This window comes from Pyxicephalus adspersus, chromosome 3 (genome assembly GCF_032062135.1).
Source record: "Pyxicephalus adspersus chromosome 3, UCB_Pads_2.0, whole genome shotgun sequence".
NCBI classification, from domain to species: domain Eukaryota; kingdom Metazoa; phylum Chordata; class Amphibia; order Anura; family Pyxicephalidae; genus Pyxicephalus; species Pyxicephalus adspersus.
In genome coordinates this window covers 15,227,651-15,237,806 of record NC_092860.1, presented here as the reverse complement: position 1 = coordinate 15,237,806, position 10,156 = coordinate 15,227,651, and positions in this window count along the sequence as shown.

Here is a 10,156-nt window from a genome sequence, read left to right as displayed (position 1 = left end):
GTGATGGCAGGCACCCCTCATTGGCAGCACTGTTCTAGGAGCAGCAGATGTTTTGACAAACACAAGTTGTGTGCTTTGGCTGCAGCCTGGTGATTCCCTGCTCTACAGCCTCTGTTTGTAAGTACGAGTCGTACGTAAGTTGGATGTTTGTGAATCTCCTGTTCCACCAGATCTCAAAGGTGCTCATTTGGATTGAGATCTGGTGATTGTGGCGCTCATTTGAGTAGTTAACTCATGCAACCAGCTTGGGATGTTTTGATCTACATAGCATGGTGTATTTTCCTGCTGGATGTAGCTATTAGAAGATGGGTACACTACAGTTATAATGTGATGGACACGGGCAATTAAGGTAGCCTGTAGCATTTAAACAATGTTCAGCTGTTAGTAAGAGGATCAAAGTGAGCTGAACTATTGTCCCCCATACCATGACACCACCACCAGCTGTAATAAGACAGAATGGATAAATTTATTCATGTTGTTGGTGCCAAATTCCACCCTCCAAATGTCCCAGCAGAAATAAAGACTCATCAGACCAGGCAACGTTCCTCCAAACTGCTCTTGTCCAATTTTGAACAATGTGAACTGTTTCACGGTTCAATGTGTTGTGCACTGAGCAATGTTTAGTATACCTCAGTAATAATGAGTTGTTTTAATATTTATTTGAATTACTGTTGCCTTTCTATCAGCTCGAACCACTCTGGCCACTTTCCTTTTACCCCTGACATCAACAAGGCATTTTTCCCTAGAAAAGGCACTCAATGAATATTTCCCTTTAAGGGTAAACATGGACCCACAATTCTTGGGTTTTAGGACAGAATGTGCCAAGGATTTTGTGAAAATTTTTCTGACCCCATTCCATTTTGAATTCAAAGTAGTAATGGTCCTACATCTATCTTCTTGTTCTTTGGTATGCTTTACTTTTAGCAATTCGTTCTGCACAGTGAGATGTACTGTTTCAACTCTATACTCTTTTTGGTAAATCATTTGATTCACTCTCAAAAACATCTATTTTATAGCATTTCCTACAAAGCCATAAAAGTCTCAGCTGCATTTGCATCCTTCTGACATTGTAAGGGAAGAAGGAGTACCCACCCGTAGAGTTCTTGGTTTTGTTAACAACCTATTACCTTTTCCAAATATTTCCAACTCAAAATGCTTTATAGTCATGTTAAATGCAATAAAAATATTGCTTTTAGAATAAATGTTCTTCTAAACCTCCATGGAACACCCCTATGCCATCAGTACATTACCCACATACCTGAGCCACAGTGCAATGTGTGCATCAAACAAAGCCGATTAAAACCAACATTTTCTTTCCGACCAAACAAAATAGATACAACCATAAACCAATGCACATGTTACCCTTCACTACCCCATGCCTGAAATGTCATTTGTTATTAAACTAAGTATAAAGAAGTAAAAATCCACTGTCAGGTAATCAGTTTCCATATATGTATGCCATCTGTGTATTTAGCATCTGTGTTTGCTTGGCATTCAGCTACCAAATAAAATCTACCAAAAAGTTTAGCATACCTCAGTTATAATGAGTTGTTATTTGAATTACTGTTGCCTTTCTATCAGCTCGAACCAGTCTGGCCACTCTCCTTTTACCCCTGACATCAGCAAGGCATTTTTCCAACTTAATGGATATTTCCCGTTTTGGAACCAGTTTCTGTAAACCGTAGCAATGACTGTACATGAAAATTCCAAACAGATCAGCAGGAATACTCAGACCAGCCCTTCGGGCACCAACAACCATACTCACTCACTCATAGTCACTGAAATTATATTTTATCCCCATTCTGATGCTCATTTTGAACTTCAGCATGTCTTTTGGAAATGTCTACATACCTAAATATTAATTGAAGTAATAAATAAATACATAAATGGTATGAATTATTATGTTTAATATAGTATGTCCTTTGTCTCAAACTACCCCTGAAGAAGCCATTAGGCGAAACACGTCAGTATAAGACACCATTAATAAAATTGAATCTCAGTCGAGCTTTGTATAGTAATCAGTCCTTCAAATCCATTATTAGGCCTCTGGACCATTTTATGACCTATATTGTACTAATGCAACATTGGTTGGCATTTGAGCAAATATATTGTATGAAACTGCTAATAAAACCCAGTTCTCTCTTCTTCCTTTTGTATATTACTTTCAATAATGCTTTGGTATTTATGGGGCTTGGCAACCACTCATTGTGTATCTAGGGAGGAAGGGAATCCTACTCACAATTTTTTACATTCGTAAGTACATTGAATGTTTGCATTAATAACCAGTTGAACCGGTATACATAATACAGCCAGTAACTGTATCTCTTTACTTTAAAATGTAAAAAAGAGAAAATACATGATTGGAAGGAAAATGGTTGTAATTTTGCTACTATGAATATGGATTATCGCTTCGATTTACATTCCAGATGCTCTTCTGAATATAGAATATAGAATATAGAGCTAACACTGTCTGTGCATACCTTAAAGAGCTTCATTAAAATAAATGGGGAGTGCAAAGAAACCAGAAACTGCTGAGATAATAGGCACTATGAGTATGCAATGTACAACACAGCATACAAAAGACAAGGCATAAAACAGTGTCCATTTAAACCTCAGCCAGTAAGTGCAAAAATCAGTTCTATCATGTAATTGCACACAAACATAAAAACTGTTACTGGTGTTGATGAGCAAGAATAGCTTCCAATGTATTGGTGGTAGAGAGAAAAATGACCATAGTGATAGAATACCTTCCCCCGCTGAAATCATTGGTATCAGTGAGACAGTTGCCCCATTGGGAATTAGCCCACCTCATCATTATTATGAAATAGTTGTTCCCAATCATTACATCATTGAATCATTACATCTCTACAATACTCATAATTGGCCCTGATTCATTAAAGCTCTGCAAGTTACTGGAGGTGGTGGTGGAATGAATATGTAAGTGGCAAGTGGAAAGCCAGGGGCAGTGAGTGACCCTTATATTGCAGTGTTTTTGGAGCCTAAAAGTGGGATTTACTGAAGTTTTCTCTGGGCAATATTTTATTAATGATTATATACTTCAGTGATGATGCCTTTCTCATAAAATACCTACCTATGGGTAAATCAGTGCAGGGGGTCCCCAGTACCTGGGCCGGCTTGTGTGAACTGGCTGAACTAAATCACAGGAGAGAGAACAGATCCTTTCTGATGGGTTATCAATATAAGCTACAAGTACATTTTAGTATATTTACAACTAACAAGTGTAATATCCATTTATGTTAATGTCATAAACATTCTTTGGCTGTTGTCAAGTTACCTTTGAACACATTTGAATAATAAATGCAGCATAGAGAAGGATAGGAGCCCTCATTCTTAATGCTAAAAAGGTAGGAAGAGCAGTTTTTGATTGCTGGTAATCAGACCTAATCAATGTATTATAAATAGTATTGCCTCATCTGTATGGACAATATAGGTAAAATAAAATCCATAATACCTGGATTATCATACTGTAAAATGAACCATTGTTTTTTAATGATGGCATAAATTCTGTTAGAATTATGATGAAATTGTGGTACAAAAGGAAATCTATTCTCTTCTTCCCAGGAATGTAGATGGCATTCCATTCACAATCATTTTCCCTCTTGAATACTGCATAGGGAAGTCCACAATCAAGTCAGTTTTCATCTATTTTTACAGGTTCTGTAGAATTCTCTGTCAATAAATATCCCTTCCACTCATGAAAATTGACTCTGGTGTATTGATTTTAAAATACCCAGTGGATGAAAACCAGTATAATGTAGCAATTGACTAGTTGGTTTTGTTCACAAATCACTAGATAAGATTCCATCTTTCAAAAAAAAGATGTATCTAAAAGAAGTAGATGTATCTAAAAGGAAATGTTTCTGCGCTATGGGTCGGATCACACTGCAGGCCCTGAACTATAGGTATCAAATGTATATGAATATAGAATGGTCCATGTTGCCACCCAATACAGGAAATCTGTCGCAAATGTAACAATACCAACAAACAACATTTTTGTATAATACAATAGATTACACAACATGGCTGTACAATACAACCCTAAGGCTAGGTACACACGTGCAATAGTTATCGTCCAATAATCGGCTCAGGGCTGATATCGGATGAGAATCTTGCGTGGGTACAGTGTTTGTCATCCATCGTCCGAACGACCGTCCTAGTGGACGGTGGACAATCGTAATGGAAGTGCAGCGGGGGAGAGCGCAGCAGGGAGCCGCTCCATCGTTCTCCCCCCTCCCCTCTCCATTGATCAGAATGGTGCTGTATGTACAGCGCTCGTTCATGCATTGTGCAGTCGTTTGTCGTTGCAAAAGGATCATGAAAGATCCTTTCCAACGACAATGCATGTGTTTACATAGCCTAAAACAAGGAATTACCGTAAATATATTTATTTTCACTGTGACCCCTTTGAGTTGTAAATATTAATGATTCTTCATAAGAAATGCATTATTTTCAAACCAAAAGGAGTAAATTAGATTCCTCCACATACACCCAAATAATGCTCAATAGAAGTATACAAGATCCCTACATCCCACATGATTAGAATGGACTCTGAAGGTATCAAAAGGTGTAGGTTTTTGCAAAAGAATTTTCCATATCTTTTTTTAGAAAAAAGTATATTATGAGCTTGTACAGCTAACTTTAGCAATTATAGGTCTTACTAAACAGGGTTGATTGTTATGGGTTGTTAGTTAGCATTAGAGTAGTCTTGGTATAATTAATAAGCAGAACATGTTCTGTACCCTATGTATTACCATTATTAAATCTATTTTAGTATTACAAGAGTAGGATTGGAATCTAAAGCTATATATGAAACTACATCTGATCACTGATATCAAGCTCTGTGTCATTGTATACATTCATTGATAGACTTCATTATAGTCACATAATTAGCCTTGTCTGCTGCTATGATCACAATGACCTTCTAGCCAGACAATAACTGCAGTAATACAGCAGTATAAATGTCAGTAGGGATATAATCGGACTTCTTACGTCAGCAAGAATTTGATTGATTTCTACCTTTTAAATCTGGACCTAACTAAAGAATCTTTAAAGTGCACATCTGCCTTGTGCTATCTAATCAATATGGACTTGTGGAGTCCCTATGGACAGTAACAGTAGTTAATTGTCATTATCTTCTGAGCATTTGTATGGATGCAGAACCTGAATAATAAGCCTAACTAGTGCCAGTTATTGTCCAGCGCCACTTCATTTACCACTACTCTGCCAGACAATGGCATGGCCAGGGCTACGCCTTTTTATTAGTGACTTGCAGAGGTTTGGGAAATTTTTATTCCAATATTCCAATAATTTAATATAATATCTACATAATCTACCAATCTCTCCAGCATTAATATGTCTTCCTTTAGCTGTCATTATTAAATGTGTGTGGGCAGGGGGTAGTTGGCATCAAAATCTCCATCTGTAAGCCAACAGTAACCATTTATGGTAGATATGTTTCTCTGAGATAGTAGTAAGTGATATGCAAAAATTGTGGGAGAAGATCCACATTAAACTGATCAATGGTGATCCTTGGCAAATATAACCATATCCATTCACCTCAAACCTTGTTTTCTTTTTTTTATTCACAGTCCAGTACCCACTGTTCACCTTTGTGGCAACTCTCTGGTCCTTGTTTTATTCCTTCTTTGCTCTTTCTTTCCACCTTTGGGTTCATGTTCTTTTCTTGCCTTGATCTCCTGGTTCACTCCCCTGCTTGGTGCATTTTGTTGTTAGTTTTCTTCTTCTAGGCACAATCTTTGGTCTTTTTTTCCTATGCACATCATCCTGTCCTCATTATTTTTGTTTGTGCTCTTTTCCGACGATTCTCTACTATTCCACTTCTTTAAAGAAAAAAAAAATATTTCAAAGATTTAAAAATGGGAAGGGGATTTCATTTCAAGACTTAAACATAATCAAAGCAAATACTACAGTATAAATCAGATATAAAGGAAAATATAACACAAGGGATGTACAAAAATAAAGGGAGGAGGAGCAACAGGAGCAACAAAACCAAACTACAACATTCTTTACGCTACAATATCTAAAAACTGCAGCATCCTAGCCATAAAATCTGCCTTTGGCTAGGCTTTGTTATATTACATAGCAAGTGGCATAACGTTAGTGAACAACAGTGGTTTGGTGATCTACCTGGTCCTTTGAAACTTTTTTTATGCATGAGCTTCCCTAACCCTAAAAATACTAGTAAGAAGAAAAACACAAAAATATAGAATGGCATCCTAGCTAGGTTTGCCACCTTTTATAGGAAAAAAAACCTTATGGTCTCTTTTAAATGGAAAACATTTGCAACTAGGCCATTTTTCATCCAGGCCAGTAACATACTGACCAGGTGGCATCCCTAAGCCTAAAATAGAAAACAAAGCACAATACACACAAAGTCTTTGTGAATGCAATTATCACTTCCTTTTGCAAGTTTTGGCTTCTTGATGAGTATGAAACAACTGCCAGTAACATGACCCATCTCATAAACATTTCATCACCTTACACATCAAACTGCATGCCATAAAGACATGAACACCAGCTACAACAATCCTACTTTATACAAAAGGCTCAAGCAGAAAATGCTTTCCTTTTTAGAGAGTAATTTGAAGTCAGGAATGAAAAACTAGTTTTGTACAAATTGAAGGCCAGGTTTTTTATTTAACATTCCAGTAATAAAACTGCATAATGGAGATGACCCAGCAGGAATGTCAGTATTCAAATCATCTTTTCTCGTGTCAAACAAAAAGAGATTGAAAACTGACTTCCTGCGGGGTTCTACATTTTATATTGGTTGTTGGAATATAACACCTTGTTTAAGTGATATTTTATTTTGCCAAAGAACAAAGCCTTGACGTTCTCTACAGGAAAAACAGTCAATCTGTTAAAGTACAAAGTATGGTATTGTTATTTATTGGTTAGCAGAGATGTGCCTGGAGTATTTAACACCCAAGAGGGTTGTATTTACATAGGTACATAGTAAGTCAAGTTGAAAAAAGACACAAGTTCATCAAGTTCAACCCATAGGGAAACAAACATATCCTAGATATAAAACCCTATCGACATAGTTGATCTAGAGAAAGGCAAAAATCCCCATGGTACAATTTTTTTCCAACAAGGGAAAAAAAATTCCTTCCTGAGGCAATCAGATGTTCCCTGGATTAACGGTCACTGCTATCTTTACTTTAAAGCTTTAATACCTCGTTATATTTTGTGATTCTAGAAATCATCCAACTTTTTTATAAAAAAAAAACTATATAGTGAAGAATCCCTTCCTTATCCTAGACTTAAGCTTCTTTTATTCCAGATGCAAAGAGTCCCCTCTTGTCCTTTGTAACAATCTTATTTAGGAAGCAAATGCATGTACTATAATAATATTCCAATAAAAGGAATTAAATAATAATTACTGCCAGAATAGAACTCAGGAGTGCAAATAAAGTATCTTCTTACATTGTTGGTCAGTACCGTATCCACTGTTAGATTGGTGGTCAGTGTATTGTCACTATTACATTGGTTGTTAATGTAATCCTTCCTATTACATTCGTTATCAACATGTTATCCTATGCTTATACTTTGCCTGCTTTGGTTCTTCTCCCCTGTCATTAGCATACTAATTAAAATATTAAATTCAATGAATCATTTATTTTCTATATAATACATATTATAATGGTATCACCAAGTTTTTGTTCTTCTCTATGCAAAGCACACAGATGAAAGTTTGTGGGAGGGGTCAGTAGGGTGCTATGCATAGCTTCCTGAAAAGAGCAAGCTGTAATAACGCCTACATATGATGCACAGCCTCTACAATTAAAAAAAACAAAATCTAACATATGAAAGGGGTAGGCTAGTGATAGCAAAGGCCAGCTGTATCTGATCTGCAACAGCTTCTAATGCATATTATGAGATGCTCACGGACTAAGTAAACTATTTCAGTACATCAGAGAAACCTGCAAGCCTATAAGTAAGGTTAATCTTTACAAAAACCGTATATGCAATGCATGATGCTGAACAAACCAACAATTGATTTTTGATTTATATATAGGATTTCAAGTGGTTTTAAAGAAACCTGCACTTCATTTACAATTAGATTTTAAAAGCACAAAAATGTATTGAAAAGGCTAAAATCTACAAAACACATTTCTTCCGCCACAGCTTCAATTTATAGATTTATATGTTACCTTCCAGACGTACATGCCACCTACACAAAACACCAGCTGCATAGAAAATTGTGTAACTGCCGTTTCTGCCTTACAAAATGGCATATTTTAGCCTACAGCGTAGATGTGGGAGGAAGCCATTACTCGTCTATAAGTGTACAGTTCATTGAAGTACCAGTGGGGTGCAAAAAAAGAATGTACGGCTGAAAAAGCTGAATGGTGTCTAAATGGTACAAATACAGAACAGTACCTAATTAGTACACGTACTAACATTAGGTAAGAGTGCTCCATCTCATATTAGGAAGTAGCTTTTCAGAACAAACATGTTTTGTTTGACACTTGTCATTTTTTTTCATCTTTTTTAATTATGTTGATTTTTTTACTCTCCTTTTGCAAAAATCAGTTCCATGAAAAATAAAAAATATGAGGAAAACACATTTTAACATTAAATTTGCTACCATTTCTCTTTTTAAAAAAGTCTGCACTAATTATGTGCAGCTCAGATTATAATGCCTGGATATTGCAAGTATGCTGTCGGGATTGAATAAACTCCCGTACGCATGTTACATTCTTCTGGTCTGGTCAATCAAGATGGCTGAAGAACGGGAACCCGGAAAAAGGCTGGGTAGATGGTGGCACCCGTAATGGATTGGGGACAGTTGTGTATATTTAAAAAGTGAAATCATGCAGCTAAGGTTATTTTATTGAAGAAGTGACATTGGCTGCCCCTTCTGCAATAAAAGACCTTCCGTGTCCCAAATTTTTAAATGCTACAGTTTAGTTCTACTTTAAAGAAGATCTGGTATCAGATCTTTTTTTAAAATTCCTTTTGAGGATTATGCAAAAAAAAGAAATTTAAATCCATCTCCCTGATTTATTAAAGCTCTCCAAGGCTGGAGAGAATACACTTTCATCTGTAAAGCTGGTGATCCAGCAAACCTGAAATGGATTTCCTAAAAGTCATTAGCTACTTGTTAGCAAAGGTTTTTAATTCTGAACCAGATCCATCACAGGTTTTCTGGATCACCCAGCTTCACTGATAAAAGTGTATCCTCTCCAGCCTTGAAGAGCTTTATTAAATCAGGGCCAATGTGTGGTACAGGGACAGAAGTAAAAGGAGATTTAGTACATTTATTATAAAAAAACAATAGGAGTAACATAGGTATAAAAATATTTCAGATGTCTGTAATTAATAAGATATTAGTTTTCAAAGTCACAATCAGAATCGAAGATGACAGGGGGGCATTAGAAAGTTCACTCAGGGTATACCAAGATCATCCTCTGTTTCATAATATTAGGTAAGGTCTATAAAAGATTTCCAAATCTTACAAGTACTATCCTGAGCCTCCTTTTCCAAGGAGGCTTCAATCCAAGCCATTTAAAATACATGCATAGGTTTGGATATATACAGGCTATCAGATCTATTTTTATTGCTTCATACATGCATGCCAAGTAATGTGTAAAAATAACATGTAGCATTCTGTGAAAAAACTACCTTGCTAGCCTGGGTGCGATCTTTGAGAACCACTGTGTGGATGTGAGTAAATACTGTTTAATAAATTATATTGTTATCTAAAAAAATGTGTCCTGTGTTAATGATCTTTGTTTATGTATATAAGTATGATGTTCTATTTAAAAAGTTGTTTTGCCATTTTAGGGCTGTTTGTTCCTGATGAAGTGGACTGCATTCCTCAAAACGTGTAGAATATATCTGTAACATCGATATTAGAGAGACCCAAAACATTATACAGTAGAGAATATGTTTTTTTATATATTTTAATGATGTTTTGAATAAATTAGTTTTTTAGGGTGTTTTATATATATTGTACGAGGGGGTACTGAGAAGTTCCTGGCTTTGCCCAGAAAGAACAGAGTTATGAAATAACACATTTATTCAACATATTTCCCCCCTGAGACAGATGCACTTGGTACAGCGTAGTTGCCTTTTTTTAAGCCGTTCAAAAAAAAGTCCTTTGGTTGGG